The sequence below is a fragment of the Ursus arctos genome, unplaced genomic scaffold, assembly GCF_023065955.2.
Source record: "Ursus arctos isolate Adak ecotype North America unplaced genomic scaffold, UrsArc2.0 scaffold_3, whole genome shotgun sequence".
Taxonomy (NCBI): Eukaryota; Metazoa; Chordata; class Mammalia; order Carnivora; family Ursidae; genus Ursus; species Ursus arctos.
Genome location: NW_026622985.1, coordinates 43,379,050 through 43,404,788, shown reverse-complemented (window position 1 = coordinate 43,404,788; position 25,739 = coordinate 43,379,050).

The following is a 25,739-nucleotide window of genomic DNA, read 5'->3' as shown; positions in this document are numbered from 1 at the left end:
TATTCATTCAAGGCTCTGCTCGAATGCCCTCTGCCCAAATGTTTAAAAGGAGCTGTTTTGACCACTTTCTACCTTAATTACATTTTATGCACATGAACAGACCGTTCTCTTCATAGCACTTGTCATTCTCTCAAGCATTTTTTTTTTTTTTACAATTTTAAATGTATATCCTTGCAGGTAATCCCTTTCCCACACTAGAATGCACACGCTATGAAGGCAGACATTTATTCACAGATGTGTCCTCAGTGCCTAGAGCAATCTGTAGCTTAGAGCAAGTAGTCAAAAAAGTAGTTTTTTTTCTTTTTAAAGGAATAACTAATGATAGCTAGTGATTTCTGAAGTTGCATATTGGATCAAATAAGAATTTAAACATTTCTTTGGAAATCTTAATATGACACTGAACTATACACAAAGTAACATAAATTATTTTCATATAGTTTGTGCTTCCTACCAAAACCTTTCAGCTAAGTTATTTTGGTTAATCAACAACAGAGGAAGGAATAGTTAGCCTTCCACTTGGGTATAAAATGTCACAAAGTTCTCAATAAATTTATTCTCTGCCTAAGGCAAGAGAGAGACTCATTGGGAATTATAATCCTGCATTTCTAAAATGTCATTTAGATTTGCCAAATATTTGAAATTAAAGCTTCATATCCCTGTGCAAAACAAAGGTATTGAGACAGAGGCCCACTGTTTCTCTTCAACTAATGTCCTTGAAAATCAGAAAAACAGTTGGCAACCCTGCCATAAAGGTGGCCTAGAACACCCTGACAATTAAGCCACTCGGTGCTGAGAACACACCGAAAGCTGACTGATTCAGCATGACACTACCCTTCCTGGAAAGAACAGGTGTGACTACAGTAAGAATCACTGAAAATTTGCTGAAGAGGACACATTTTTGGTCTCGAATGGCTCCATCATCTATCAGCTCAGAGAGGGGAGACAGAAAGACAAAAAAAAATAAATATCTAGATAAAGGATAATGGTTTAGTTACATTTGGAAAGCCTATAGTGACGCTAGGAAGTGAGTTCCTATTTTTAGGTTACAGACAGTAAACACATTATCTGATCACGGGAATAATTTCAAGTTCTGGCATGCCAAACACACTTTGTGAGGAATGAACTCTCCGTGTTGTAATCCCAGAAATGGGAAACTGACCTCATTATTATGTGGCCAAAACGCAGTGAGGCTGGCTTTAGTTCTGTATGCTAATTTCAGTTTGCCATATATCTATTGGCTATTATTCTAGGCCTCTGAGGATATAGGCATAAGTAAAGCCATGTCTTTGCCCTGGAAGCCTGTTTCAAAAGGGATTATTAGGGTGCCCGGGTGGCATGTGACTCTTGATTTTGGCTCCAGCCTCCATTGTAGCTCTGTGCTCAGCACAGAGTCTGCTTAAGCTTCCCTCCCTCTCCCACTTCCGCTCTCACCTGCTCACACACTCTCTCTCTCTTTCTCTCAAAAAAAGGAAAAAAAGGGGGGATTATCAAACTACAGTGCACTGAGGACTGAAATGAAGTCTTTGGGTCCTCCGAGGGACAACTGATCTGTAATGGAGGGCTCATGAAAGACATCCTGGAAGAGAAAGAAAATGTACAAGGCATAAGTTAACTTAATATCCCTGAATCCAACATTAGCCTTGAGGTATAAATCAACAAAGAGGGAAGGGACATTCCAGAAAGTGGAGGTTGCATAATCAGATGCTCTGATGTGTTACATGTGTGATGGGAGAGAATTAAAAGCCTCCATGTTGCTGGAATGTGAAGTTCTAATCAGAGCTTAGTGGAATTGCCTCCCACTATTCTTTTGGTTACTAGCAAGTTGAATTCCCAACCAATGAAGTCCACAGACAGTCAGGTTTTATGAGACAGTATTTCCAGAAAACTCAATATTGGCCAATAGGGACACTGAGCAGATAACAAAACTCAGTGAAGGTAGAGGCTGTGGATACTTTGACCACCATGGCATAACCAAAAACCGCAAAAGTTCCTAGCATGTTACAGATGCTCAGAAATTAGCTGTTGGATGAATGAATAAATTAAAGCCCGTTTAAATTAGTTTGAAGTTGAAGGATAAATAGGAGATAGTGTGTTCTATGGTGGGAAATAAGCCATGGATAAATTCCTGTAGATTAGAGAGACAAAAACTTATTGAAGAAATTGTGAGATCAGCATAGTTCTAGAGGCCTTGAACATTTGAGGACAAGGAAATATGTTTGAAATAGACCCTCTGGAAGAAGGGAGAGAGGTAGAGTAGGGAGCAGAAAAGGGCTGGTGCTGCTGTGCTAGTGTGGAGAGCTCTGGTGAGAATGAGCTTGGAGATGGACTAACCTGCATAGATGTGGGACTTTTTCTCTGCAACCCTTAGAAGCTTAGATATGGAAGTGAGAGGTATTAGTACAAATAGTTTAAGCTTGTTCTACTAATGTTTACATTTTTAAATTCTAAGAAGTGATTAGCAGAAGCATCATTTACATTTGAAAATATAATTTAAATATTATGTGTTATAGATTAAGTTATGAAAGAACTGTAGGCAAAGTAAAATACTTCTTTATATATGATTTATTTAAAATGATTCTTTAGAGATGAGAAGTTCTTGCTAAAGAACTTGGAGATTTTCTTGTGTTTTTATTTATTTACTTTTAATCTATGGCTTTATTCCTTAAAATAAAAAAAATAGGTATTTCCTTGAAAAAAGATGGGAAGTACTGTTGTATATGGTATATATAATAGATGTTTTCTTGGATATAATTATTCAGGTGTAACATTTTATATTTTAAAAATACACTTATTTTATATGCTGTGAAAATGGGCAAAATAATAGGAAAGATGTGTATGATGCTGTTATTTCTTTTTTTATGCAACTGTACTTTGGCAGTTTCAAAAAAGTTCTCCTGTGGCTTACACATATCATAAGATTTAATAGTGTATTAATCATTTGTACACCAGGGTAAGATGGCTTGATCAATATTAGAAATAAAGTCTCTACCAGGGCAATGTTTTGATAAGTAACTTTGAATAAACCTCTTTTATGAACTGAGTCATATTTCTTAAAACATTAAACCAATAAGCATTAGATTTGGTTTGGAATAAGAGTGATCTCAGAAGCACATCTGACCAGCCTAACCCAAAGTGTGCCCATCTATACATCCATATCTATGCAATAAGCCCATCTAATACATTATTAACACAGGTTGAAAATAATAATGGACCAAGAATTAATTTTTTATGTGCAATATGAATCCTGGATCTTGTATCTCCCAAGAAGCAAATGAATTTATCTAAGCCGGCTGAGTTTGGAGGCAAAACTAATGATTAAAAAAATCTGATTTCAAATAATTTATTGGCAAAGTCAAATTATAGAAATGGTTCAGAATAGTAACTTCTAAAAATTTATAACAAATGGGACAATAAGCACAAAAGAATCATCCCACAAACACTGGTTTTCTTTTTGAGTAGTTTACTACATGGTGCTTTACTGAAACAACACCTTTCCAATATAATGTCTGTTTCCTAAATTTCTTAAAGGAGTCAATAAAGATGTCGGAAGGAAGCTCAGATATTTACAACTAAGTAGTCTGCTATTTAAAAATGACATTCTGACAAAAGCTAATAGTTAGTGCATTAAAGTATTTTGCAAACTCTACACTTCAGCCGTAGGGAGCATTTATGGCATACCCCAGATCACCACGTAGGAGGATTCTGAAAACTCAGTTCCTGCCTTGTAAATGGAACTGAGAACTATCTCCATTTTCCAAACAAGAAAAATACACACACATACATGCATATACATGGAAAATAAAGTTCCCATCTACATATACGTGTGTGCTACCTACGTAACCTTAGGCAAGCAACCACTTAACCTTTTAGAGCCTCAGTTTACTCATTTGTAAAAGGTCGAAACTAATTATTAGTATTTGATTGCCTTCAACTATTGTGAGGATGAGGTAATATAAGCCATGGACTTTGTACTGTTTTCAATAAAAAATAGCTATTGTTTTTCAGTTTTACTACAAATTTGCCTTTAAGTTTTTTGCTGTGGTGGTAGTGTTTTGCTGATGATTCAGGAGATGAATTTTCATAAAGCCAGACAATAAGCCTTATAGTAATTAAAATATGACACCTATTCTTTGTTCTATTAGGATTTCTATGATTATTAGCAAAGATATTTTACATACTTATTTTTATGTGTTTCTATATGTGTATATTGTCAAATTATTTTTTTTCCTTTCCATTAGCTTATTTTTCAATAATAAAGGCATATGATTAACAATATTTATAAATTAATGATATTAGAAAGTTGTCTGCTATATGTTTTTAAGAGTTTTCCAATATCTGTGCTTTTATACATATTCTAAAAAATGTTTTTTAATTTTAATTTTAATTTTAATTTTAGGGGAGAGACATAGTATGCAAGCATGCAAGTGGGAGGAGGGGGAAAGGGAGAGGGAGAGAGAGAGAATTGTAAACAGGTGCCACATTCAGCATGGAGCCCAAGGAGGGGATCTCATGATGATAGGAATTAGTTGGACAGTTAGGTAGTCAGGGTCAGTGTCCCCAGCAAGAAAATACAGAGTCAGGACAGCTAAGACAAAACAGCACTAACATCCTGTTTTTCAGCCTAGACAGGGCCGCACTAGCATCCTGTTTTGCAGCCTTTGCAGAAATAACTTCTGCAAAACGTCGTAAAGTAAAACAATTAACCACAAAGCATTTGTCACTATCATGAGCAAGGGGCAATTAAGACACAAGCCCCAAGATGTCAGCTCAAAAAGACCATCACCACGTAGACATTAACCTAATAGGTAAACAGATATATGATCACAGCCCTGATTGGCAGGACTCAGCAAACCCTGGTTGCTGAAGGTAGTTCCCGAAAAGAACTCATAAAAACCCCTAAAGTTGGACACTCCCATGGCAACCTTCTCAGGTCCCCTCCCTCTTTGGGAGCTTTGTACTATTGCTCAATAAATTTTGCTTTTCTGCCCATCGCTCTTCGTTTGGTCTACCTCCTCATTCTTTGAAGTGCACAACCAAGGACCTCAGGCACGAAGGGAACAGAACTCCTGTAACAATGACCCTGAGATCATGACCTGAGCCGAAATGAGAGTCGGGCACTTAACTGACTGAGCCACCCACGTGCCCCTCTAAAAAATTTTAAGTATAGAATCATGAGTATATTTTATATCACCAAGCCTGATTCTGTTTTCTTACAGCATGTCATACTTGGAAAGGTACTATTTAATTCAACTTGAGATATTTAGGTCCTCTATATTTTCTTCTAGTGAGTTTATTATTTCTTTTTTTTAATATTTAAGTTGTTATCCTCCTAAAATTTTTTGGTATACAAATATGATGAATAAATCATATTCTGGTACAAATATGATTCTTTATTTTTTAAACTGTCAGTCATTATTCTAAGACCATATTAAAAATCATATTTCCCATGAATTTGAAAGACCACATTTTCTGGTAATAAAATCTCTAAATTGACTTTCATCTGACTTTATGTATCTAAAATGTATTCTTTTGCTCTATTTATGCCTACACCAGGTATATATTATTTTCATTCTTGTAGCTGTTAGGATATTCTCTTCCTAATTCTCTTTTTCAAGATTTATTTTATGTGCTTTGCACACTTTACATAAATTTTAAAGTTATTCTACATTTTGGTAAAACACTGATTATTTTAATTAGCACTACAATATAATCATAAATTAACTTGAGATAAATTGATATTTTTATAATGTTGTGTCTCAGAGAGATAATTGATTATGCTTCTCTATAAACACATTTTATAAATAGGGTATTGATTCTTGATTATTAAAAACTTTGGGATACTTTTCCTTAAAGAAAGATATATTTTTGGCCCATTATACTATTGAATTTGTTCACTATAATGCTTAGATGGGATTTAGTAAACTTTGTTGTCCACAGAAATCTGTTACAAAGTAAAAGTTTTTACTATTTTTAAAGAATATAACTGTTTCTATATCTTTAGTAAAAGTAAAGTGAAATTATTAAAATTTTAAAAAAGTTATTGTTAAGAAAAGGATGAATCAATTCACAAATATTGTTTAAAATGTTTCTCATGCGTTTTTTTTTTTTCCTGTACTAAATATTTGAATCTGAATTCTTAGTCTGGGAAAACATATACTAAGAGGCGCTCTTTAAGATGTTTGCTCCAGATTACTTTCTGACTATTGACTTAAAAATGATTCTGTCTCTAGTTTTTTTTAGTCTTCCTAGTCAATAATACTTGTATTAAGGGGGGGGCTGGGTGGCTCAGTCATTAAGCATCTGCCTTCGGCTCAGGGCATGATCCCAGAGTCCTGGGATCGAGCCCCACATCAGGCTCCTCCGCTGGGAGCCTGCTTCTTCCTCTCCCACTCCCCCTGCTTGCGTTCCCTCTCTCACTGGCTGTCTCTCTCTCTCTCTGTCAAATAAATAAATAAAATCTTAAATAATAATAATAATAATACTTGTATTAATAACAACTCCCCCTTATTAAACATGAGACTGTCCAAGCAGACAAAGGATGAGCACTCATTCAAAGGAAAGCCAAAATGCAAATAATTCACCAATGACTTTACCATAGACCATTTAAACACAGTCTTTTATCTATGGATCCCCATCTCTACAATCCAGAAATATAAAAATGGGTGTGGTTTGCCCCGTATGTAGAGTTTGCAACCTCTGAACTATACATATTTTTCTGATTATGAGAATAAATGATGAATTTGTATTTCCCAAAGGAATAAATTGTTAGACCCATGAAAACTATCTGCTCTTCATAAATTGTTTGAAATGTTTGGTCATTAAATTTCCCAGACACAGTTTTGCTTTCTCCTTTATTCTCACTGAAGTTAATTTAAAAAAAATAATTTGATAATAAGTAAAAATAAAGTTTGGGGACCCATATATCATTCTGCTACAAAATGCTTCTTAACAACCCGTCCTTGGAGATGAATTCACAAGTAGCTACAACAACTTAATCTGAAGTGTTTTTAACCAATTCCGAGTTTCTTGTTTTATAGCTGTTTTAAAAGGTCATATAAAGCTGTTTTGTCGATATAGATTTTGAATTCACAAACCACTAAGTTCCACTGTAGTGAACATGTATTATCACTCCCTAAAACTCATTCAGCTTCATCATTCCAGTAAAGATATGACAAGGCTGTTTATCAGTAGGTAATAAGACAGATAATTTAACTGTACAAGCTCTAATTGGTCTAATTCACTAACTGACCTCTCACCACTTGATTCACTAGTACAATTGAGCTCTGATAAAGCCTTTAATTGTAAATTGCACACAGCTGTGAGCTGCTTCTCACGCTGGCACAAAAACACTATCATCGACTGTTTCATCTCTGCGACCTGCTAATTTGGAGCATATGTAACTGTTTTTAATGCTGAAGGCTTGACATACCACAAACAGCAGATGTTGCAGCTGCCCCTGAGACGCTTTATTTAATTCAATTACGTCTTTTGGAGATATGTAAAAAAGCTAGGCAAGATGAGAGAGGGCAGGAGAATGTTAAAAATGGAGCCCCTGGTTGAGGCCCAGGTGGCTCGATAGGCAAATGATTGGGTGAATGTCTAAATGATCTTTTTAATTGAGTAGACTGACGGCTAATCAGGGTCATGAAGTGTTATCACACTGATGAGCTGAGTGGAGCCCTGGGCTGCTCTGCAATTAATGCCGCTTTTGTGAAAGGAGAAAAAAGAAAGATAATGTATACCATCTGGCAATTGTTTATGATAAAAGCAGCAGTTTGCAGCAAATTCAAGTTAAATGCTATTCATAACATTATTTTTGCTGCTGCTGAGGGCAAGGACATGAAGCCCAGGCCTTTGTCTGACTTCTCATTCTCCTTCTCAACCAAAACATTCATTTTCTTCCACGTGTGTTATTATTAATTACTTGGCTGCTTGCTAATGTATGGCCTGAATGATTCCCTGTTTGATATGCCAATGAAAAGCCCAGCATATACTTCTTGGAATCTACTTCGACTTTCATGCCAATGTATCCGATTACAATCACACAAAGCAATGGCTAAAGTCACAGCCAAAAACCAGAGAAAACAAGTCGGTTTTTCTTTTGTCCTAAAAAGCTTGTCTCTGGCATCCCTGGGATCAAAACGAAGGGGGGTGGAGTTCTTAACCACAGTGACAAAATGTCCGTGTGAAGTGATTTTTTTTTTTTCCTGCCTCGAGGAGATCAGCATTTGCAAACTTGAAAGTGGGTAGAGATGATTCAAAAATGCCCAAGATTTTCACTCTTTGTTTATCACTTAAGACGTGTGAGAATATCATCAACATTGATACAAGGGTGAACTTAACACGTCGATTCCATTGTTCACATGAGGGGTGTTGCGTTTTTCTCAGACATGGCGATACGAATGATTGGTGTGCTTTTCATCTTGAGTCACAGACAGGACCAGAAAATATAAATAAGCAAAAAGGGAGATTTCTAGTAAAAGCTTTAAAAAACCTCAACTGTGATTTCGGAAAGGGAGAAAGTTGCCGTTGCTCTCAAGTGCAGAGAGATGAGAGTTCTGGGTTGCTCTCACTTTAAGTTATCAAAGCATTCGGGGACATACATATTCAGGAGTACGAAGTGAGAAAATAAAACACAGCCTCAAATCAAGGAATTAACTTCAGAGTAGTGAAGTGGACTTGAATTCAAAGACATAAATATAGTTTATGCAGCCAGATTCCATCCTGTGGAACTTGGTAGCTTAAATGCAGTTGAGATGAAGGCTGGCCTTAGCTGTCACCTACTAGTGTAAAGTGTCCAACCCAGAATCTACTTTCAGAAAGACAAAGGCATCACCTAGTGTAATTTATCAGGCATTTTGGGAAGCGACCTACACTCTGGGCCCTGGGGGTTACAGTGATCATAAGCACATAGAAACTCCCCTTAACTTGAAAGTCTGGTGAGGGAGATGGATACATAAGCAGAATTTACCCTGGAGTGTCAGGAGGCGAGAAGGTGCTGATGCTTCTAGGTGGAAAACCCAGCCCAGACCTTGAAAAACGTGCAGGTGCTTGATAAAGAAGCCTTTCTAGAGAAGATAACTCCAAGTTGAATGATAACCTATTGTTAGATTCTGTAGGCTTCACTATTCTTCAGAAGAAAAATGTTGTTATAAAATAAACATAATGTGTGTTAAAAAGAAAACCACAGGCCTCAAATGGTGCCACTTAGGTTAAGGCCCCAAGTCAATAAACCAAGATTTAATAACTAACCTAACTGTAGTTTCAACCCACCAGAAATGTAACCTTTAGCCAGTCAACATGGAATTTCCTGGTTAGCACTAGGACGTTTGTTGATAAACCCTCTCTGTTCCCCTTAGAAGGGTGACCCTGCCTCAAACCATGAATTCTTTGCTAGTAATTGTCTTTTTTCAGCTTCCTCTCTACCTTTAAAAACCTTTTCTTTTCTGTAGCTCTTTGGAGCTCCCCTGCTAGACAGGACACTGCCCGATTCATAAATCGATTAATAAAGCCAACTAGATCTTTAAAATTTACTCAGTTGAATTTTTGTTATTGAACACTGCTGTGGCACAAAGTTCCTCCTGAGACAAGCCCTAGAAAGGCTTGATAAATATTTGCTGAATAAACACAAGAATATATTTATATAAAGGGAATAGGCATGTGACTTATCAGAGAAGTATTTCTACCCACAGTCCTAATTTGGGGGTATGGAGACTCGTCTCCCAAAATAATGATGAAAAAGAGTATTAGTGAACATAATCCACAACACAGAATTATTACAGACATGAAGTGAGTTAATTATCTTGTCTGTGTCAATGTTGTCCCCTCAAGTAGATTGTGACTTACTTGAAAGTGCGAATATTTCCATTTCTTCCATTTTTTCAATTGCTTCTGAGATGATTTCCATAATATTAAGTCTGTGGACACGTGATGAACACTTTCACAATGTTCACAGGGAACTCAGCTGATGGGGGAACAGCCCACTGTGTGGCTATGGAAAAGCATCTGTTTGCTTCAAAGGAAGGGCACTTATTTTCTAGTGCTCATGGAGAGAGAAAGATAAGGATTCAAAGAAAGAAATCATATAGTGGTCCCAAAGTTACTGAAGACAAAATAAGATCTACCATTGTAATAGAACATTTTTTAGAAGAATAATGTCTATCCAGCTGAAATTAAAGAACAGCAAGAAAACACAAACGCACGCACATACCTCCAAAATACTCGGGACATGAACAAGTCATTTTGGTTTGAAGGAAGCATTCGAGCTACCATTTTGCAGAGACGAATGAAAGTTAAATATGGTTCTCTTCCTGGAAAAGCATGTTGAACAGGCCTTGACTATTAATAAAGTTTGCTACCAGACCTCAAACACTTCTTATGCAATAGGACTAGAAAGAGAAAGAACTGAACTAAAAAATGTCAGGATTAGAAGTGAACCTCTCGTGTCTGAACTGTACTTTCTGAGAGAACATTAAACGAATTCTAATAGTGTCAATTAATAGGTCCTTATTAGTTGCCAGGGATTATTACAGGCTTTACATACATTATCTGATCTGGTCTTTACAGCAGCCTGTCAGATGGCTGTTATTATTCCTATATTTCTTATGCTGAAATAGGGACACAGGAGAGTCCTAGAACTCAGACAAATTTATAGTTAATAAAGAAAGGAGGCAAGATTTAAGCCAATTTCTGACTCTAAAAACCCATGCTCTTCAGTGATATTCTTTACCTCTTGCCGTGGAAAGAGTTGAGGGATATGAGAATCATTCTTGAGGTAAAAGCTAGACAGCTTTTGTTTCCTTTATTTTGGTCTAAATGAGTATTTTGCAAATTATTTTAATGGTGTATTTTGTAATGTTTTTTAATGATAACTTTAGGTAGTATTTCTAGGATAATTGTAAGATATTTATTTATTTAAAATAGAAAATAGGCTTTCTCTGGCTCCAAAACTTCCAACACATAGAAATTCAAATATTGTCTGATCGAAGAATCCAACCCCACCAAGGGTTTAGAAACAGTAAGGTATTTTGTTTGGTTGGTTGGTTGGTGTTTCGGTTTTTGTTTTCTGTTTTTTGCAAATCTTATTTCTAGCTAATGGAGTAATTGTTCTTATACTGGCAAAATGAAATAATTTTTAGTCTACATTTTTTCATAGCATTACACATTGATTAAATATCTATTATGTAGTAGGTACAGAGAGTCCAGGTAAATAAATGAAGCACTTTTTTTTTTTTCTTATTCTCAAGGAGCTTCTAGAATAGTTTAGGAAACAGGTATCTAAAGTAATAACAATAGTTACAAAGCTCACCAATATCTTCTACCTAAGCTCATTTGAAAATCTATGGGAGGTATGATTTTCACATGACCTGATCTTGCCCCTCCAGCAAAGTTTCTGAGCACTGCTTGAGGAAATGTCAGGTCCGTGCTCAAAGTGAGCATCTAGCAAGGAAAGGCACCTGTAGAAAGAGGGGGAAGCTCGGGGAGAGTCCCAAAATGGCATCCAAAAATAAGTAGAAGGCCAGCCCAAGGAAGCCTGTATGAGAAAAGTACATGAAAATAGATTTCATAAACCTCAAGGTCAGTCAACCAGGTGATTAAAAAAAGAGAGGACAAGGAAAGATAGAATTTACACAACATTTTAATGTCATAGTTCACTGAAGAGCATTGACAGGGGAGCACAATACTGAATGTTACAATGGTGTGTCACAGTAACAATGGAGACTCTATGAGGAGATCATCTAAATTGGGACCTAATGACAGGAGGAGGGCTCTTGCTACCCTTTTATTACCTTTTTGGCATTGCAAGTCTTGACCAATAGTACTGAAGTACCGAGAGTCAATAGGTACATTATGTTCAAACATTTCAGGGTTTTCCTTTTCTCTCTCTCTCTCCTTGTTAAGCTTCACACAAGTTTGAGGTACTTCCTAAACACTTAGACTTTTGCTCACAATAGACTGTGGGAATACAGAGCCCCTTGACATTGGGGAAGATGAAGAAAGAGACTGAAGTTCAAAGGGAAGGTGGGCTTTGGGTTGATCTTTGGAGACTGGTAGCACAGTGCAGAAGAGTAAAGGATTTCAAAGTACTCTCGCCTAAGGACTTAGGCTCCACTACACACATGCTGGGTAACCTTGGACTAGTCGTCCACCTCTTTTGTCTCAATTTCGTGGTCAATAAAGCAGAAAAAATAAAATACCTATCTCATAAAGTTGTTTCAAGGATTAAAGATGCTGAGGCCTTAAGGCTCTTAAGATAGTACTGGCAAATAGTAAACATTCATTAAGACTAGCAACTGCTTTTATCCTTATAAGTATCAACATGAGAAAAGAGGCCGGTGCGGGTAGCACAAACTCTATGTGTAAAACTGTTAGTGTCAAACGAGAACATGATCTATAAAGTGCAGAAAGGAGACCACACAGAGCAAGGAGAGTGACTACATTGAGATTGATAAGAAAGGTAACACACTGAGACTATATCCTACAGTAATTTTAAGGCCATGAAAGTGTCAGTAAATATTAGGGAGTCATCGTCAGCTCTTGAGTGTGATAGCACCATGGAGAGAAATAGAGCTCACTCATTCTTACAACATGATTGAGTGCTTATCTGGTATTAAGAATTTGGAGCCAAGTAGAAGTTAGCTGGGCAGATAGGAAAATTAAGAGTTTGGAGAGCTTATGCTACCAGAACAGTTAGCTAAGTGAGAATTGGTCTTAAACCTTTAAACCTCTTAAATATCTCCTGTGTTTCTTTGTAGGTGTGTTTCTCCTAAGTGTGTTTCTTCCAAAGAAGCAGCTATTCAAGAAATTACCCTAGGTGTCCACAGAGTGTGACGGTGCTCGCTCTGAGTGAGATTATAGGAACAGCAATTATGCGTCACAGGATATCAACAATAACAATAAGCCAGAATACATATCAAGAAAATAAGAGTAAAAATAAAGGAGAAAAGAGTAAGAATTAACCTCGGGTACACTCAGCTGGGGGATGCAGAGAGCAGAATTCAAGAGTATCGGTCACAAAGGAAGAAAAAAACAGAGCGCATACTTTCACAGTAAAAAAAAAAAAGGAATAAGACACTACTTTTAAGATGGCAGAAAAGATTAACAGTCGAATGCAACTAACAAATAAGAGGATAGGAGTCAAGAGATCATTGCATTTGGAAAAAATGGAGGGAACTATTACGCTTTCCAGGAACAGTTTCAGTAAACAGAGGAAGTCATGAAACCTGTTAACAAAGACTAACCATACTAATTTGTAATATTGTTTGAAGACTATCTCTTTCAGTAACTCCCTTCTCCTAGCATTGTTCATAGCAATACCCGAGTGTTTGTCTTTCTTATAGTGGTCCCATTCATTCTCCCATTTATGGCCAAAAAGCTAGACAGTGAGATCTTAAGACCAGAGGCTGTTTTTATTCATTACATTTAGTGCATATGCTAGACACTTAACCTGTCGAATAAATTGGCCAAAAGGAAATCTTAACTTAAAAAAATAGTTTCATGATCTTTGATATCACTTATCATTGTGCAGATGACTCATTTTAATACGGAAAACCTGCCAAACTACAACATGAATTTCTATCTGCTATGTACAGTCCATGTACCTACATAATTGCAGGGAAAGTAAATGTAGGTAATAGGTTTTCTAGGTGTTGGAAAATTAGGGGCAGATTTCTTGTCCAAGGGCAATAGGTCACTGAATCTGCTCGTCTTCCTACTCATTTATTGTGACTCCCTGTGGATACAGTTTCACTAGTGGTATTTTTTTTTTTTTCGTGAAAGTGGGAGAACCTAACATTTTTTTATCATTTTTCACCATTTCCTTAATGGAAGCACATACACTATACAGCATACATTTTTTAAAATGGTGACATAACCCTAAGAATAAAAAGGCAGTGGCTTAGAAAGAATTTAGTCTCCCAGATCCAGGGAGACACAATCTGGCAATGACATCTATGTTCCATGTTAGTAGATCTGAGGATGGGGCACCTGGGTGGCTCAGTCAGTTAAATGTCTGCCTTTGGCTCAGATCATGATCCCAGGGTCCTGGGATCAAGCCCCGTGACCTGTGGGGCTCCCTGCTCAGCAGGGAGTCTGCTGCTCCCTCTACTCTGCCCCTCCCCCCAACTTGTGCTCTCTTTTTTTCCCCTCTCTCAAATAAATAAATCTTAAAAAAAAGATATGAGGCCAAGAGAAATTGAAGTAAAATAGGTTGCATTTTTTCCTGTTGTGTGTAGTCACTCTTCCTGACATCCATGTCCTTGTGGATAAGGTGGCAGGCCAGTCATGGGATTTGTTCGGCCAATGAGATTTCTGCAAATGTGATGTAAGCATAGGCTGACATGCTGAGGCCTGTTCTGTCAGAACACTGTCAGCTACCACACGAAGAAAGCTGGCTAGGCTTCCTGAAGGTGAGCGCTCTCTTTGTATTCACGGGCAATGTGCATCATGAGATCATGCGTTGGTGCCTCGCCGACCCACAGAATTTTGAGAAATAGTAATTTCTGCTGTTCAAAATGATTACATTTGGGGAAGTCTTGCTAGCCAGTAATAGACAACTAATAGAAAAGTGGCTACTTTATTTCTGACATTTTTGCATCTCTGGCTATTTAAGTTGAGAATTTTCGGAAATCAAATGTGTCTCATTTTTTCCATAAACTCAAAAACCTCCATAAATTCTCCAACAGCTGTCCAAATTGGTTTTTCCTTTAAGAAGGGCTGTGAGGAAATTCCACAAGATTTCGAGTCTGCCTCAAACCTCCATTCATGTGAGATATTTTTAATAATCATCTGTTTTACGCTACATATTCTTCTAGACATTGTGAAGACAAAAATAAATGAGACTTTACATTTGAGTGGGGCAGGAAAGACATTTTTAACAGTGAACAAATACGTGAATGAAAAACTTCCCTCCAGTGGTCCCTGCTATGAAGGAAATCGAAGTGATTGAGTAGAGGCTGACTGGCCAATAAGGGAGAGCCAGCTAAGGAGGCATGGCCAGGGGAAGTGTTTTTGAAGAGTTTACCTTTGAATTTTGAACCGAATAATGAGAAAGAGGCCAGTCATGGGATTGTCTGGTGAGTGAACATTTCAGGAAGATGGAACAGTAAGAGCAAATGCCTGCAGGGGAGAATGAACTTAATGTGTGAGGACCCAGGACATCAGACTGTTGGGAGGAGAAAATGAGTGACTGGTAGGAGTGAATGAAATGAAGTAAAAAGAATGAGGGGGGATCAGTTTATATGAGAGTATTTAATAATAATAATATGTATTTTATCAAATACACACATATATATGTGACTATATTATATCTATAAATCATACATCATATATATAGGTTATATATGTATAGATTTTACATATGTAGAAGAGACAGAAAGAGACAAATGGACATATACACACACATGTATACATACAATAGAAATAGAGAATTTAAACCATTTAAAAAACTAGGATGAAAAAGAATACATATAAGTTCCATTTATATGTCTGAGCTGTCCCCATCAGTCAATCTACAAATACCTCACGTAAATGATTCCATCTAAGAATCATAAGGATACCATGAGGTGGTAGTACTATTCTCTTATTACAGATGAGAAATCTCAGTGTAAGCACATTTTCTGAAGTCATGTGTTCAGCTCCAAATCCATTTCTCCAAATCAGGTTTATCTGACTCAACCCGTATGCAAATAGTAGCACATCCTTTCCCATTAGTTGCAAACATTTTAATTTGCTTCCTTCTGGAAGAGTTCCCAAGTAGCACAAATCACCAAATGTTGATGTAGTTGTGCTATGACTTTAGGGAACAAAGTGGTATCACAGACATGTTTTATGTCAATTACAACAGAGGTGTAAAGAACAACATATCAATCTCGGAACTGTAGTCACTGAACACGTGGGCCTATTGATATGCTGAACCTTGCCAGTCACCTCACAGATTTGGCTGACCTGACGGAGTCATGATTCCCAAATATCTATGACTTCTTTCATCAATAAGGAAACAAAAGAAGTTTAAATTGCAACAATCTAAGGTTAATCTATTTTGGGCCCAAAGACAAAAATTTTATAATAAATATATCTTGAGTTTTCTGAGTAATAAATAGAAATAGACTTAAAACGTCCTTGAGAAACTAACCAGAATACTAAGTCTCTCTTCTTAGACTGGTGAACACAATATAAATCTCATCATGAGACACTTAGAATATTATGTGCTAGAGATTATGCAGAGATTTTATAAAGATTATCCTATTTAAATCTCCCCACAAACTATGGAGAGACTGTTATCCATCACATACGTGCTTTATGGTTCAATAAGGTTAATTTATTAAAGGTCAAAGATTCTGTAGAAGGTAGCCAAGAAGGAACTTCCTTCCATGCATCCAAATCACATCAGCTTTCCTTGTTATCATTTTTACCGAGGACTAACTTGATAGAATGGAAGTCTTTCTCATCATTTAAAAAAAATTTTTTTTAAATAAGAACAGAAACACACAATCAAATGTGATCATAATTTAAAATGATGTCAAGAAGACTATACTAATTACCAATTGATTGCTTCTCGGCTCCAAATTCACCCTGTTTGTCTGCTCTCTGAAAATGGATTTGGGCCCTTTAAAAGTTTTTTTTCCATCGCCAGCTTGCATAATGTTAAGCTTTGTCCATAGAGGCGATAGAGAAAGTGAAGGAATAAAGGATTTTCTTTTGGTTGCCAGTGTGCTCACCGGGAAGGCCCTGCAGCTTCGATCTTTCCCAGCACCATACTGGTACATACAGTGAGAGGGGTTCTTCAGCTGCAGGCTCCCGCGGCTTCCCCTGGTGCCAGCTCCAGCCGTGCATAGCAGCCGGCAATACTCAGAGGTGAGAAGTTTCCATGTCACCTCCTCTAGAACACATCTTGTGTTCTTGTGAGTGCCTGTTGTGACACATCTCTCTGAATGCTTTGCCCACTACCCTGAAGGGCTGACTTCCTACGTTTTTCAGAGGGCACACTTCCAGTAAGTCCTACTGGAGTGCATCACAGAAATTTCTCTGTCACTAGTGAGTCACAACTCTGTCCACTACAGCAAGGTCTTGAGCTTAGCCCTGGGGCTGGGTGTGGAGGGACCTCTTTCTAGGGATAATGTTGACTCCTTATAATCCGCACTTCCTATATTCTTGATATTTTTCCCTACTTCTTAATAGTGAATCTCTCAGTACGCCAGTCTTCTGTTATAGCCAATCATTCTTTATAGTAAATTTTTCCTTTTCAAATTACTAGGTGTTTTCTCTGTCCTGTTTGACTCATACTAATAAAGAGATCAACGTATCTTTAAAAACAATTGCATTGCCAATGTGGCTTTAAATTTCCTTCCTAAAGTATGTAGATTGTTACTAAGTATTGTTCTATGTGTCATACTCATCCTTTCATTTATTCATCAAAATTTACTGTGAACATTCTAAATGCTACAGATAAAAGGTAACTTTGTTATACTCTGAAACTCAAAGAAGGACACAGGTTAATCCCCATGTAACAATTACGTATTGTCCTAAGTACTATACAAAAGGCATGTAAATTGTTACATGACTCAGGGGTATGCGTTTTGTAGCTGGCTTGTTTAAGTAGTCACCTATAGGATGCAGGAGGTGGTGCGGAGAGCAGAAAAGCCCTGAAATTGTGACAGAGTATCTGTGTTCTAGCTCCTTGCTGCACCGACTTAGATAAGTCTCATTATTCTCTTGACTCCTTACTAGTTAAGTGGGGGATAACATGTTGAGAAAACAAAAATCAATGTGATATCATACTACGTAGAAATGACCCACCACAGCGTCTGGCTGCCTATTCAGTAAATGTTAGAAAACTTACTACCCCCCCATTAAAATTACAGATCTGTATCAATCTAAAAACAATGACAATAATTTATCTGAGAGCACATTGTGCAGTATAAAGTACCATATGAAGGAAAAGCACAGGTTTTCCATATTTCATATTAAATAAAACGCAGTTGGCCCATGGATGTGGGCAGGCTAATTGCAGGGGACAGATGTCAGCAAGATAACCTGGTAACTGCTGCAGGATGAGTTGAAGCGTCATGACAGAAAAGAGGTTAGAGAGAGAATTCGTTCAAAGGCACACTGAAGTATGACTTCAAGGATGGACAGAGATGTGAGTGGCTAGGAAAAATAGCAGCAGCAGACAGCTCAACCTGGCATTTGGCATCAGTGATGAGGGAATGTTTGAGAACAAGGGCTCTGAAGAGAACAGGAGGCAGAGGCAGAAATAGCGCCAGGCTCTGCACGTAACAGCTGCAGCTGCAAGCCCGCGCGTGCCGGGCGGAGAAGACTGGACGTCACACGTCAGCCGCTGAAATGCATGTGCGCTGGCTATCACCATCACTACTTCTATTGTTAACATACACCAAGGGGACATTTGCATGCTTATGCGCCAGTGACAGTATTTTCACTATTTGTAAAAAATGATTTAATTTAATATTGAACATTTGGAATAAAACTGAAATAAGGATTAAACTTCTGTTAGTATTTTTTAGGACTTAAGAAATGTGTTGTTTGTTTAAGTAAATTTGTGATCTAACCCTGTTTCACTACTTTTGGAGAGGTCGTGAACGTTGATTTGTAGATGAGCTCGTTATTCACATATATACATTTTGTTTGTACATTTATTCTATATATATTGGTTCAGTATCATCAGCAAACGCTCTTCATTTGTGTGTATGGGAGTGTGTTTATATAAAATAAAAGATACCTCGAAGATAAAACATAAATACAAAGATAGTAAATGATTTTCAAATTTGGCAAGTCTCACTTTGATAAATATAAATATAAATAATATAAATGAATATACAAATAGATGTATACACACATTTCTACTATTTAAGAAAAAGAAATAGAATAAATATCATTTTCCTGAAAAATATAAGGTAGGATATTTTTTAAAAACACAAATAATAATACATTCTTTAATACTGAGTCACTTCTTCCTTTCATTTCTAGTGCACTACAACAGCATTCTGAAATGTCACTGAAGAATTCCCAATCATCATATTAAATGTTCTCTTGTCATTCACCCCTGTAAGACTTACTGTTGCATTTAACATTCTTACTGTTCACCATCCACTCTCCACCGCGCCTCCAACTCTTCTTGACTTACGGTATACGACATTTGATATTAAGGTTTCCTGGTTTCCTTAGACACAGTGCCTGAAACAAAGCTGTCATCCCTAATTACTGGTGGGTACCATTCCAGAGCAAAAAAAAGGTAAGCAGGGAAAATTAAGTGAGGTATAGAAAGAATTAAATAAGGAAAGTAAAACCAGAAAGTGTCTTTCCAAGTGGGCCACAGCTTCCCATGTTAACATAGCTGATTACTTAGCCATATTTGAGATCTCTGTTCGGACCTCACAGGACCTCTTCACCTTCACCACACCACACCACCTTCACCACAGATACACAGGTCATCTATCCTATTTCCTACCTCTTGTTGGTAAAAATGTGGCCCGTGTGGACATTACATTGCCCACATTTCTAGCTTACACTACTGTGCTCTCCCTAGGAGATGCTGGGAAAGCCAGATCCCACACCAATGGTGCTATGATTCACTTGAGTCCTTAAGTTGTGGAGGAAACTTCAACAAGTCCAGTCAAGTTGGGCTTTCACACTGGACCTGTTCTAGTTCCCCCCATGATGACTGAGATGAGGCTGTACCAGAGGCCAGCACTCACTTTAGGGAAAGGCCAAAATAGCAGGCGATATGAGGAAATGAGGCAATGGTGGTGGTGGCCAAGACCTCTCCACTGAGCAAGTGGCCAAGGGCCTCGAGTTAAGTGGATCTGTAAATTGGGACAAGGGAGGAGAAAATTACATATGTTTGGTCCAATTCAGATGTCTACTCTGCATATACTTTTTCTCTAAAAGGATCTCATTAACTTCTAAGTTTTAAACTATCATGTCTCTACAAAACAAAAAAACAAGTAACAACAAGAACAGCTAGCATCAAATTTATGTCTCTAATCTTAAATTTCTAACTGCTTGAAATCTCTGTAAGAATATTTCACCAGTCTCCTAACTTCCACAAATGACTTTATATACCAGACTGTGGAATAGGTACAATAACACCCTCAGAAATGCTCTTGGTATTGAAGGACTGTTGACATTTAATAAGGTTGTAAATATTAAATGAGATCATTTGGACAGAATAATAGTACAGGGTAAGGATATAGTCTGAACTTAGTAAATGGTTATTTCCTGCACTCCCATTTTCTCTCCTTTGGGATATGTTTTAAAAATACGGAAGTTTTCCTAGCTCAGAGAGAGACATTTTTTTATTTTCTATTTTAATCATATTCCTAATTGAATTATCAAGATTAAAAATAATCTCTGGCACTCTTGACTTAGAATCTTAACCCCTTTGACAAATGAACCTGTTATTATAGGAGCACAGGTAGGAGAAACGATGCACTTTGACTTTCAAATAACCCAATTTTTAGAAAATGTTTTTATTTGTAGATTTATCACCAATCTCTATATAGTTGTTTAAAGGGTCATTATGTAAGAACCAAGGAAGATACTGAGGAGAGGAAACCAAAAACCTCCTGTGATATGTGCTCAACCCTCAGACGTAGAGCTTGTGAAAACAGTCTCTTTTCAAAAACAGTGGGAATGGCTGATTTGAACCAGATGTTGTTAAAAGTGTTATTTTCATTATGAAGAATTAAATATGATTAAAAATTGAGAAATCTCTGAAACGTTTAATTCAACTTGAACTAATTAATTCCAGTTTCAAAGGATTTTATTTGCTATTTCCTTGATTTTTTTATTTTATTTTATTTTGTTGGTTGTCTCTGCAGCCTAGAAAAAATACTGTTCGAACAAATGAATTAATTGTCTCATTTTTAAATACATTTCAAACAAAGAACCCTGATACTATCAGTTTGATATCAAATTGTCCAGGGACATTTGAAAAAATAACCAATTAAGCCTGCAAATAATAAGAATTATGACAAATTAAATTAGAAAACAGAAGGATAGCCATTTATCATGTTAGGCATAGCTGAAGACTTAAATAGTAATCTGAAAAGACAGATGTAAAAGAAATACTCAGAATGTAGCAAGAGAGGTAAAGAAATGGTGAATATGACAGGAAAGATTATTTATTTTTATTTTTTTATTATGTTATGTTAGGAAAGATTGTTTAAATAGAGGATAGATTTTAAAGGTCTAACATATTTCTAATCATAGTTCTGAAGGAGATTAAAGAGAAATAGAGGTAAACAATATTTGAAGCGATTATGGATGAAAATTTTCTGGAATTGGTAAATGATGCTATATCATGAATTGAGGAAAACCTATAGAACCCAAATATTGTTTAAAAAAGAAGCCCATACTTTGACAAATTATAATGAAACTCCTCGAATCCAAAGATAGAGAGAAGATCTCAAATGCAATCTGAGAGGATCCAAGTGGATTTCCAGCAGAGGAATGGAAAATAGACAGAGAAGCATTATTAACAACTATGCATGTTAGAAGACTGGAGACTAAGAGAAAAATACTGTCATTGAAAATCTGTAGAGCCTGTGAAATAATTTTTCACAAATGATGTCAAAAAAACAAGATTCTTCAGAATGACAAAATTAAAAGAATGTATTACCAACAGATCAACTTAAGAGACTTCTAAAGTTATATTTCAGGAAGATGACAAATGAACCCAAAAATTCAAGAGCTGAAGAACTCAACTGTTCTGAGATGCAAAAAAAAGGATATTAAGAGAAATAATCATCAGTTTAATAGTAAGTGTAAATGAACACTGTTTAAAACCGAAACAGTAATATTTAATATTTATTTTTGTATGGTGAAAAAAAAAAAACGAAAATCAAACTAAAATCCTATATACAAAAGCATTAAATTGGGGTGGGAGATAAGCAGAATCCAAGCACTCTAAAGTTTTTGGATTATATCACAAGTGCTACTGATTAATGAATATTAAATTTAGATTAAATATCCATGTTAACATTTTCAGCAAAGTTGCTGATAGAATGAAATTACATGATTAGAAAAAAATAATAACAAAGGAAAAGAATTAGGAAAAGAGTAAAACTTAAAAGAACTCACAAAAAAGGAAACATACATTGGAAATATATTAGGACAATATATTAGCAGATTTTAGAATGGCCAAAATTAATTCAAATACACAAGCATTATAATGAATCTAAATGAGCTAACCTCTACTCGAAATACAAAGAATACCATTCAATGTAAGGACATACAAAAGTCACGTGTATATTTCTTATTCTTCTAACATCATGCTAACTCACTTGCCTTGCTTGGCCCAAATGAGTGTAACTGGAGGTGACAATATATGGTATCTGAGTGATCATATTATACTACCATTGCATTTTCCCTCTACCATAAGAATTACTATATTAGGCTGGACCCCAATATAAAAAAGACACACAGAGAAGAGAGCCTTACAGCAGGACCACAGTTGTGTGATAATCAACATGAATGAGAAGTATTTGTTGTGGTAAGTAACTGAGATTTGGGGGTTGTTACTGTAATATAAACTGTAGATAGCACTATGTAAGAATTGATATTTAGAAGTGGGATGTTGTTGGGGTGCCTGGGTGGTACAGTCCCTAACCATCAGACTTTTGGTTTCAGCTCAGGTAGTGATCTCAGGGCTGTGAGATTGAGCACTGTATTGCACTCCATGCTCAGCACAGTGTCTGCTTAAGACTCTCTCCCTCTGCCCCTTCCACAGCATGCACGTGTGCACATGCATGCACACGCACTGCCTCACTCTTTCTAAAATCAATAAATAAATCTTAAAAAAAAAAAAAAAAGGAGGATGCTGTTATAGACTGAGAAGTCTATAACAAAATTCACACGGTAAAGCCCTAACCTCTAACGTGATGTTATTTAGAGATGAAGACTCTGGAAGGTAATTAGAGTTAAATGACATCGTAAGCACAAGGTCCTAATCCAATGGGGCCCCAGCTTTTATAAAAGGAATAGGAGACACTAGAGAGCTCTCTCATTTTCCTTGTGTGCACAGAAGAAAGGCCATGCAAGGACACAGTGAGAAGGCAACCATATTCAAACCAGGAAGATAGATAGATAGATAGATAGATAGATAGATAGATAGATAGATTTTTTTTTTTTTTTTAACCAGAAAGTAAATTTGCCAGTACCTAAATCATGGACTTCTAGACTCCGGAACTGTGAAAAAAATAAATTTCTGTTGTTTAGGCCACACAGTTTGTGATATTGTGTTATGGAAGCCAAAGCTAATACAGATACTATTATAACAAAAATTAAATTATCATCCATTGATTCCAGGGTAGGTGGTAAGAAGTGAAGGAACAATTACTGGGACTGTGGAAAAACATTTGCTAAAGTGTATTGTGCAATAATAGAAATAGAAAATGGATTATTTCAACTTTGACTTTAGGGGAATAACTGAGAAACACAATACTATAAGCATGCTTTGGTTGCTAGTGCCTGCATTTGACCAGATACTAAGAGAGATTAAAACAGAAAGAACGGGCTGATTTAAAAATATACATGAAAGAAAAAAAGAGAATCCAGAAGTTCTGGGGGGGAAAAATGTAACTATTTCTCATTCCCAACCTGAAAAATGCTTTAAGCATATAGGCTGATTAAAACTTAGGGCTCCTGGGTGGCTTAACTGATTAAGTGTCTGACTCATGATTTTGGCTCAGGTCATGATCTAAAGGTCATGAGATCGAGCCCAGCATGAAACCTTCGCTGGGCTCTGTGCTGATGTAGATCCTGCTTGAGATTCTGTCTCCCTTTCTCTTTGCCCCTCCCCCATCCCTTCCCAGCACGAGCACACGTGCTTGCTCATGTGCTCTCCCTCTCTCATTCCCTCTTTCTCATAAATAAATAAATAAATAAATAAATAAATAAATCTTTTTTTAAAAGTTAAAATTATTGGGTTGAATTTAATCCAGAAATCAAAATTTTATATCATTAGGAAATCTAATAATGTAATTCTTCTAACTAAAGGAAGAAAGCTATATTATTTTGTCAATAAATGCAGAAAGTTATTCAATGTAATTTGATGATTATTCATTAACCAAAAAATTCTTAAAATATGAATAAAAAGGACTTTTTAATTTTAAAAACGTAATTAATAAAAAATCATATGGTTAGCAGTAAAATGTTTACGGCATTCCCTTTAAAATAATGAATTTTTAAAGAATGCTTATTAATAGTTCTTCTGTTCAGCATTATACAGATCATCCCAGCTATTTAAATAAAATAAGCAAGTAAAATAAAAATGTTAAGTATTGGAAAGGAGAATACAAAACTATCACTATTTGTAGGAGAAATAGTTGTCTAAATAGATAACCCAAAAGGATCTACAGAAAATTAATAGGAGAGTCTATCTGAAATATAAAGTCCAGATGTAAAAGCAATATAAAAATTGCCTTTCTATATATCAACACAAATAAACATATATATATATATATATAGGCAAAATTATGCAATATATAAATACTAAACATAAATATATATACAAAGCTAGTGAAAAAGCAAAAGGTCCTTATGAACACTTTTTAAACTGTTTTCAAGGACATTTCATAAGACCTAATAAATGCAGAGATTTATCTTGGTCAACTTGGGCTGCTGTAACAAAGAACTTTAGACTGGGTGGCTTACAAACAACAGAAACCTATTTCCTGGGGCACCTGGGTCGCTCAGTCAGTTAAACGTCTAACTCTTGATTTCAGCTCAGGTAATGATCTCAGATTGTGAGATCAAGCCCTGCACCAGGCTCCACCCTCAGGGAAGTCTGCTTTTCTCTCTCTCTCTCCCTCTCCCTTTGCCTCTCCCCCCTGCTTGTATCCCTCTCTTTCTTGTTCTCGTGCTTGATCTAAAATAAATACATAAATCTTAAAGAAAATAAAAAGGAAAAAAGAAACCTATTTCTCACAGTTCTGATGGCTGGAAGTCCAAGATCAGAGCGTTAGAAGGTGGAGTTCTGGTGAGAGCCCTCTTCTGGGTTGCCGACTTCCTGCTTCTTGCTTGATTCTTCCAGGGCAGTAAGAAAGCTAGCCCGCATTCTGGCCTCTTCTTATAAAAGCACTAATCCCATCCCATTCATGAGGGCTCCACCCTAGCGACCTAATTACCTTCCGAAAGTCCTACCTCCAAATACCATCGCATTGGAATTAGGGTTTCAATATATGAATTTGGTGGGGATACAGCCATTTAGTCCATTGCCGTTGTGTTCATCAGGTAGGCGATCTCAACATCACGAAGACGCCAATTCTCACTCTTTAGATGTGTGGCAGATTAAAAATGACCACACATTCTTTGATAATCCTTTCATGGAAGGGTGATGTCTATGCCCCTTCACTTGAAATCTAGGTGGGTCTTATGACTGTTTTGAGGCGGAAGAGAAACAGGGGCAGTTCCTGGACCCAGGTTTTAACAAACTCAAGGCTTCTACTATTCTCTTGGAATACTCTGTCTAGGTGCCCCTGATCTGCCATGTAAGAAGTTCAACTACTCTGGGACTTCTCTCCTGCAGAAGACCCACAAAAGTACTTTTGTCCACGGTGATAGCTAAACACAGCCTTCCAGCTATCCCCCATGATGCCGGGCATATGAGGGAAGCCATCTTGGACCTCTTGACAGCCCATCTGCAAGCTGAATACCACCAGTGCCATCTAATCACTGAAGTAAATCCTGCTTAAATCTATGACCCACAAAATTGTGAGCTA